Source organism: Mastomys coucha, unplaced genomic scaffold, assembly GCF_008632895.1.
Source record: "Mastomys coucha isolate ucsf_1 unplaced genomic scaffold, UCSF_Mcou_1 pScaffold22, whole genome shotgun sequence".
Classification (NCBI taxonomy): domain Eukaryota; kingdom Metazoa; phylum Chordata; class Mammalia; order Rodentia; family Muridae; genus Mastomys; species Mastomys coucha.
The window spans coordinates 58,065,394-58,074,407 of NW_022196905.1; the positions used below are offsets into that span (position 1 = coordinate 58,065,394).

Genomic DNA, 9,014 nt, shown 5'->3' on the forward strand with positions numbered 1-9,014 from the left:
CCTGCGGCCGCGTCCCCGCCGGTCCTGCCGACGTGGCGGGGCGGGACCCGGGGCTCCCGCGCGCACTCGGTCGGCCAAGCGGTAAGAGCCCGGGGCGCCCTCTCCCCATCCCCTTCCCGGGCGGGAGGGGACCAGAGGGCCGCGACCCCTGTCCGCTGCGGGTCGTGAGAAGTCGCCGGCGGAGAAGGGTCCCGAGAAAGCCACTTGCTTGGGGACGAAGGTCGGGGGAGGCGCGGGCGGCGCGGCCGAGGGCCCTGCGTGGGTGCGGGCGTGTGAGTGTGTGTGTGTGAGTGTGTGTCGCTCCGTGTCCACGCTCATGCACACACCCACACGCCCGCACGCCCGGTCTGCACCCTCATCCCGCCTGGAGCTCCGCGGAGTCCGGTGCCAGAGGCTCGGCACAAGCCAGTCTGCAAAGTTTCCCCAAGTGTCCCAAGTCTGGGGCTGGCGGTAGGGTCTTCCCACAGCCACTCTCTGAGGGATCCAGTTCTTGCTAGTCAGAGACCTCCATTCCTAGGGTGGGCCTGCCCTCCCCCTGGGAAAAGCGAGCACAGGCCTTGACCTCCATCCTGGTCCATCATCCCTCCCTAGCGTAGCCCCGGCATGCCTGCGCTCCTGCCCCCTGCAACACCCTAGGCTAGCACCGCGTGCATTCTCAAGACCCTCTTGGGCCCGCCTTCCCCACCCCAAAGGCAGTCCCTTTACCCAGCCGGCTTGTCTTCTTCAAGGAATCTGGTGAGTATTTCCCAGCTGTCAGTCAGTCGCTGGCTTTTCTTAAAGAAGGAGGACTTCCGGCAGACTATGGGCTCACTATCTGGGCCATACCATCAGTGTCCACCCTGAACCTCTTGACAGAAGCTGATGGCTTGTTAAGTCAGCAGCCCTTGAACTCCTCCCTGGGACACCAGAACAAGAGCCAAAAGGTCATCCTGAGAGGCCTCGCTTAGCTCACCTGGCTTCCTAGAGGTTCTTTCTGTCCCAACCCATATTCCTAGGCTTTCTCCTTCATTTCCTCTCTTATCAATCCTGAAATGTTCTGTTTGACTTCTTATACCTGAAAGCTGCCAGCGATGGAGCGAAACTCCAAGGGCGGGATTTAAAGCACAAATGAGGCAGTGTAGAAGGAATTTGGGAGAGGAGGGGCTTTCTGAATCTTGGGTGTTCGCATGTTTCAGTAGCTATTTCTTTCATCAGAGCAGGCTAATGTGAAATATCGTTTTCTTTCAAATCAGTATCAAACACAGTATATTTCAGTTGAGTAAATATTTTTGTGGGTCAGAACGAAGCAAAGTCTTGTGGCTCACAGGCTTGAAGGCTAACAGAGAAAAAGACTTCTAAAAGAATTAGAGAAGTCTGAAAAAGTCTCAGAAGAAGAGACACAGGGGCAGTTAAATTTTAGGAGGTTGTGGAGTAGACAAAGAGCAACTTCAAAGTTAAGGATGACACTAGATGCTGGGTAGTCATGGAAACTGGAATTGGCCTGACCGGAAGACATATCAGTGGAGGCAGCCAGGCAGGAAGTTTAGGAGTTGTGTGAGGAGAAATCAAAGTTTAAGAAGTGTTGAGTTACAAGGTACAGTAGGGTGGCCTTGGACTGTGAAGAGCCCTACACAAACACCCCGTTAGTATTTGTTTGTGTGTAGGGCTGGATGTTTTGCCTGCATATGTGTGTCTGTGGGCCATGAGTATGCAGTGCCACTGAGACCAGAAGAGGACGTTGGATTCCCCTTGGGGCTGGAGTTAGAGGGTTGTGAGCTGCTTTTGTGGGTGCGGGAAACCCAACCCACGCAGGTCCTCTGGAAGAGCAGCCTGTACTCTTAACCACTGAACCATCTCTCTAGCCCCTACTTAGTTCATAAGCAACGCAAATACTGTTCTCTTCTGTGCTTCCAAAAATACCTGCCAAGAACAGAGACAGGCCCGGGGTCTGAGTGTGTGCCCTGTGAAAACTGGACAGATCTGGGAGCCTCTCCTCTGTGGGTTTACCCTGGTTCTTCTCTGAGCCACACTTTTGTAAAGTAAGAGAGACAATCTGGGACAGAGTATCACATAACCAGGTTTGTATCTCACCAAGGGAAGCCACTTAAAAAGTAAGCCATCTACTGCCATTACGTTTTCATGACATTTTTAATACCAAGAAAAGCATGGGTGCTAAATAGTCCGATGAATACAGAACTTTACTTCCAATAAATTTAGTTTTATGAAAACCTTGAAACCCTCTCCTCATTTTTCTCTGCAGTCAGGACTTGGGAACAAAGTTTCCAGATCAGGTTATCCATTCCAGCTTGACAGAGGAGGGAGCAGAAAGCTGTGTGAGAATGAGTGAGTTGCTTGCCTACAAAGAGATACTGCAGTCAGACCCAAAGGCCATTGTTTGGGCTTTCCACTTCAGAATCCTACTCACTGTTCCTCTGTGCAGCCTCTGGTCTCAGACACACAGATGTGCATCCTGACAGTCTAGAGTTCATTTCTGATGTTTAGGTATTTACACGTACTCTCATCAGCCTGAATACTCATGCCAAAGGCATGGTCAAGATTCTCCCTTGCTCTAGTTCAGGGCGTTGTTTATTATGCTGTTTTGCATAGTTAGTTATCTCTCTAGCTTTCCTTCCTTTTAATTTAATATTTTTTTCAGTGCTAGGAATCAAACCCAAGTGCCTTGTGCGCGCTAGGCAAGCACTCTCCCACTGAGCCACATACCATCATCCCTGGATGGCTTTTTAATGTTTCTGTTCTAGCGCCTCATACATTTCTCATTTCTGAAATGTAGTCCCCATGCCTTCCACACTTACTTAGGGTGCCATAATATAGCCACTCCAGTGGTTCTAGGGGCATTTTAGATGATGAATAAATTTGCTCATGAAAAACTAACTTATTCCCAGCCCACAATGGCTTCATTATGCACCCCGCTCTTCTCCTTGGAGTTTTCTGAAGCAGCTTCCTTGTTTCCGTGGGTCAAAGCCACCAACACGGCTGCAGAGATCAGTGTTCCGAACACAAATCGGAAGAGACTTCCAGCCGTTCAGACTGGATGAGCAGCACCTACCCAGGACACATGGCATTCACTCGAGTCTCCACGTCCTGCCCTAGTCCCTGCTCAGAAAAGGCTGTCCAGTTAGAACACAGTTTCTGGTGATGACAGACAAAAAGGCACGGTCTTAACACTGATGACATGTCCCCCATCACAGTATCATCCAGAACCAGTGAAGGTCTGTCAGAACAGAGGACTTGGGAGGTAGCTCAGTTGGCAAAGTGCTTGCCTCTTACGACTGAAGTCCCAGCTCCATCCGCAGCAGGATGTAAAACAGGTGTGTTGGTGAATGTCCATAATCTTAACACTCTGGAGGTGACCACAAGAGGATCAAAGGTGCAGGGTTATCCTTGGCTACACAGAAGGCCAGCCTAGGCTAAATGACATCCCATCTTTAAAAAAAAAAAAAAAAGCAAAAAAGAAAGAAAAGGGGAGCAATTATTGTTTTGTTCTTTGTTTCGTAGGTAATAGAGAAAAATCAGACGTGTGACAGAAAACAGAAAAGATTAAAATAATTAAATGAATACAGATTGAGAATATAATTAGAAGTTAAAACTGGACTCATCCCCATAATCATTTTGGCCTTTGTGCAGTGTAGGCATTCTGTAAACTCATTTTAACATCCCCCACTGAACGAACACCTTGTGAATGATTCCTTGTTTCTGAAGGGCTGGTTTTTGCTGTTGAAATACAGCCTTTTGTTGAATACAGCACAGACACCAACAGGAGATCTTTAGCTGCTGCAGCCTTTTGTACGTTAGGTGAACTAACTGAAGGCCATTTAGCCACCAGAAGTAGCTGCGGGCTGGGGGGTCCTGCCCTCTGCTGCTCCCCCACACAAACAATGTTCCCTTGAGCTTCCCTGGGCTTCTGCTGAATACTTACATGCATGCTAGCAGTCAGGCTTGGTTACGGCCTGTCCCTGAAAGCCTGTGGTCCTTGCTCATCATCCTTTTAGGCCTGTATTCTAGAGCCAGGTTAATAATAAGGGTGTTCAAATTAGTGCCCAGATAGCTTCAGGCTTTAGAGTTCTTCAGTCAGCAAGAAGCTAGAGAAAAACCCAATCCCGAAGGATCACAGGCTGTTGGGCTTGATATAATCTTAGATCTATATATAGAAGGACAGAGGACACTAGGGCATTGTTTCTAATGGGAGCACAGGTCTTAAGGACCTGCCATGCCATGTGGAAATAAATTTCTAACCAGGCTTATGCAATTTTCCACATCCTAAAAAACCCTAAAACATCCATCCAAAAGGATGATGGCTGAGGCCTCTCAAGGGTAAACACCCAGAGATAAACTATGATGCTTACTAAAGGCCTCTGAGATTGTGTGCCTGGGTTGAGCAGCCTAGCTATTAGCCAATCATCATAGAATAAAAATTAAACTTTATTAAGAGGTCCATAGGTCATATGGCACTTGCCACAGTATATTAGGATACCTGTGAGCTAGTGTTATAATAATGGAAGTATCCATTGTGGGTTTTTTTCCATGTGCCCACAAATGTTTTTCATGTTTTTCAAATGTTTTCATTTGTTCTCAGAAAAGTCAAACTTCTGTACACAGGGATATATGTCTTTTATCCCAGCACCCAGAAAACAGAAGCAGGCCGATCTCTGTGAGTTTGAGTCTAGCGTGGTTTACAGAGGAAGTTCTAGGCCAATCTCTATAGTAAGATCCGGTCTCAAAAAGAAAAAAAAAAACAAGCTAAAGAAAATGAAGTTGATTGGAGCTTCTTAATTATCGTGATTAGTAATAAGGGTGTTCAAATTAGTTTATCAAGAAATAAAAGTATCAGATAAGGCCTGTGACTAGCTATAGTTGACAAAACCAAAATGAAACAAACAAACAAGCAAACAAAAAACAGATAAAAATGGTGTGGATGCATGGATGGCTGTTCCTTCTGGAGCCCGTTCTCCAGGTTATATCCAGAAGATCAGTCAAGAAGACAAGAGTAAGAAAGAGATCTTTCTTACGCCTTAGGCCCCCAACTCTGGGGCTAGGTAGTAGTCTGTGTGCTAGCTTAGACAGTAAGTATTTCTGTTTCTGCGGGCTTTACATGGTCTGTGCTGCCTCTGCAATGGTCTGCCATCATCGAGAAGTAATAACTGCATGTGAACAGAAAGGCTCATCTATGTTCAATAAAATTTTATTTACCCGGGCAGGGAAGGGCAAAGGGTAAGATCTGACCAGCAGGCTGTACTTTGCCAACCCCTTACTCCAGGCCAGGCCCCATTCACAAAGAAGTTTTCATTATTGGCTTCCCACTGACAATACCTTTTCAAGGCTTCCCTGATATCCAGTCTGTTCCATTCTGTTCCCGTGACCTAACCCAACAGCCTCTCTCAGCCCCGTGGCCTCCAGCCGTCCTTACTGCCTCAGCAAGGTTTTGGACTGACTCCTTGATCTCCCATAGCTAACACTGACTGCCTTAGACCTCAGACAGCAGCCAGAGCAACGTGGATATCCTTCCCCTTTCCTAGCTGTAAACTTGTTTACAGGAATATTGGCATCCCGAAAGTCCGTACTTTGGTTTAAAAGGAGATATTCTAACTTAATTTTAGAATTTAAAGCTAGAGTTTCCTCCCAAGGCCCATATACTTACAGCTTAGTCCCTAACTTGACACTAAGAGGGAGGTGGGAACTTCAGAGGTGGGGCCCCGTAGGAGGAACACCAGTCGTTGGAGGTGTTCCCTTGAAGGAGAGTGAGACCTAGTTCTTCTGCTTGCTTCCTGACTATCAAGGGAGAGGTACCAGCCACAGAGTGGCCATTTATTCATGGTACAATGTGTGACCTCACTCCAAAGTTAGGGACTAACCGGGCATAGACCTCCCAAGATGTGACTCAGAGTAATCCTTTCATCCCCACAGATTATCTCAGGAATTTGTTGTAGTGACAGAACCCATCTGAGACATGAAGGGAGAGTCTCATCATAGTGTCGTTTGGAATCACCTGTCATAAGAGCACGGGCATTCCCTATGCAGTCTTAAGTGTTGAAGATATTTCTTGAGCTTTCTAATATATGCAGAAACACATGTGTAATATACATATTAATATAGTATAATTAATTGATAATTGAGAAAATAATAAGTAATCATAATTAATATAATACTGGTTTATATATAGCCAAGATCCTTGTCTTCCTTGGATTTTTCAGTATAATAAGAAAAAAATCTCAAAGTAACTTTATTCAGAGAGCTCTGTTTGTCCGAGATGAAGCAGAAGCAAAGCATTCTGGGAATTCGGAAGAAAAATTAAGTCTAGGTGGGAGACACAAAGAATGAACAAGTGATGGTTTTATCTGGACCTTAAATATGTTAACAAAACAAAGCATTAGACAAAGACAGAGAGAATAAGTACTTAGCAAATATCTTATCTGATTGATTAGCCAGTACCAAAGTCCATAGAGTCATGCTTGCCACCATAGAAATTGCTTCATCTGTGCTGCCCATGACAGTTACTACCTCCAGATTACCTGGCCATCCGTGATTCAGTGCTGCTCTGGGAACCAAGCTGCTCTGGGCCCACTTAAACCCATCACGTTTAATTCATCCAATTGAACAGCAGTATCTTCAACCCTGAGGTTGTAAAAGAGAAAGGCAATGGTAAAGCCCTTCGAATGTGCTGCTGGCCCTCCCACCAATGTTGTATCTTACAGCATTAGTGAAGGGCGTGTCTTCTGGGCCCGCCCGTTGTGGAGGATCAGATTTTAATAGCCAGCCGCAGTCAGTTGTGAATGTGTCTGCAGACAGTAAAGTCTCATTTAGTGTTTGGATTGGAATAGTGGAAGCTAACTAAGCCTAACGGGATCAGAGCATCGGACCTCGGATGGCTTCACCTCAAGGGGGCTAGGAATAGAGAGCCTCAGGGATGGCATCCAGGACAGCCATATAAGTAGAACCAGTAAGAATGAGGATTTGGGGAATAGCTGAAGGAGAGTGGGAAAGCCCAACTGCAAGTGAAACCACCGAGTAGCTCCACACCAAGGACCCGGCAGGGACAAGAAATGGGGGAAATGGGCGTGGCTTCTGAACACCAAAGCTCTGATGGGGTTCAATCTCAAAGTCACATGTTTCTCGAACTTTAATTCTGTCATTTACTAAAGCTATGCCTTCTAAGCCTCAGGAAAATGGAGCTCACCATACCTAGCCCACAGGAAACAATACATTTGCATAGCCTGGCTACTGTGAGCGCTCAGTAAATCATAGTTTTAACTTGGGAATTTTATGCCCAAGTACTTTATTTACATAATTTCCACTGTTCTCTCCCCTCCCCCTCCTCATGTGTCCCCACTCCTTAAATTCCTGACCTCTTCTTTATTATTACATATATAGGTATCCTTATGTAAATATATGCATACACATGTGTGAGTACCTGCTGAGTCCATATAGTGTTGCTCACACGTCTATTTGTTTATGGCTGACCACTTGAGATTGGGTAACCTATCAAGGGGCTCATCCGTGAAGAAGGCTGTCCCCTCAGTGACCATTTATAGCCTGGAGCTCTTCATTTAGGGGCGGAGGCTTGTGAGACTTCAGCTTCCCACTCCAGCAGGTCAGCTGGTGTCATTACGTGGGTCTTGATCGGGACTATGTTGTTAAGGTTTCTCGGATGCAGCTTCCCTGACTTCTATGGAAAGCATGATCTCACAGCAGACATCCTGGTCCACTGGCTCCTATAATCCTTCTGCTCTCCCTTCCATGGTGCCTCCTGAGTCTTAGGCGTAAGAGTTGCTATTGTCAATGTATTAACTGGGGTCAGGAAGCTCCACAGACAAGTTTCGACCATTTGGGGGGTTTCTGATATGATCTCCATCTGCTGTGAATAAGCTTCTTTGATACAGGGCGAGAACTGCCTGTCTGAAGACAGAAAGACAAGCATTAGAATGAAGTTAGAAATTATACTCATTTAGGAAAATGGCCATAGTAGATTCTCTTTAGAGTTCATGCCTTCTATATACTATATATTCTTAAGAGAGTGAAGTTTTCCTGGACAAAAGCACTGAGATTTAAAGCCTGTTATTGGGAGAAATGTAGAATTTGTTGTAAGAAATACACAAGAATACCTGCTGTTAAGAAATCCCAGTACTTGGAAGGCAGAGGCTGGTGGATCTTTGGGTTTGAAGCCAGCCTGGCCTACAGAGTAAATTCCAGGACAGCCAGGGCTACATAGAGAAACTCTGTCTAAGAAAAAAATAAAGCAGGAAAGGAAGGAAGGAAGGAAGGAAGGAAGGGAGGAAGGAAGGAAGGGAGGGAAGAAGGAAGGAAGGGAGGAAGGAAGGAAGGGAGGGAGGGAGAAGGAAAGAAAGAAAGAGAAAGAAAGAAAGAAAGAAAGAAAGAAAGAAAGAAAGAAAGAAAGGAAGGAAGGAAGGAAGGAAGGAAGAATAAATCATGGAAAGATGTTCACTTGGCCACTCGAATTATTTATCAGCATATTAAGTTATAGTTTAGAAGTCATAAAATCCACTTACTGTGGATTTTCCTGTGTTTAGGCATTCTGGTTAGTGAGTTTTGGTGTATTAACATATCTATACAGCCAGACACCCCTCAACTGTAGAATATTCTTGTCACCTCCAAGAGAACCCTCCTCTGCATTAGCAGGCACTCCCCTTTCCACTTCTCTTGAGCCCTTAAGACAGCCACTTGTCCATTCTGTGTTCATTCCATGAACACAAGTAGTGTATGAAACCTGTTACAAAGGACTGTGGTCACCAAGAGCCAAGTCCTTGAGTGCTGCAAAAATCCATAGAACTTATTAATCAAATTCACGGGTACATTTTCTCTTCAAGTAAAATGTTCTCACTCATTCATTCATTGTTTGTGTGTGGAGGGTTCCCACTTGCGCTGGTTCCCTCGTGGAACCACTCACAGAAGGACATTCTTGATTTCCACCATGTGGGTCTGGGATAACTCCAGTGGTTACCAGCCATTCTTTGTTCTTTTTCTTTTCTTTCTTGTTTTGTTTGCTTTTTTTTTTTTTTTTT

The 9,014-nt window shown here is 45.7% G+C and overlaps 1 protein-coding gene across 2 annotated transcripts in view; it reads left to right on the forward strand.

Annotated features, from left to right (window-relative positions):
- Positions 1-9,014, forward strand: part of Fam114a1 (family with sequence similarity 114 member A1) — a 77,968-nt gene continuing 68,954 nt past the window's right edge. For both annotated transcript variants that reach the window (XM_031342399.1, XM_031342400.1), the window contains exon 1: positions 1-81. The gene's annotated coding sequence lies outside the window, so the exon portion shown is untranslated. The remainder of the gene's footprint in view (positions 82-9,014) is intronic.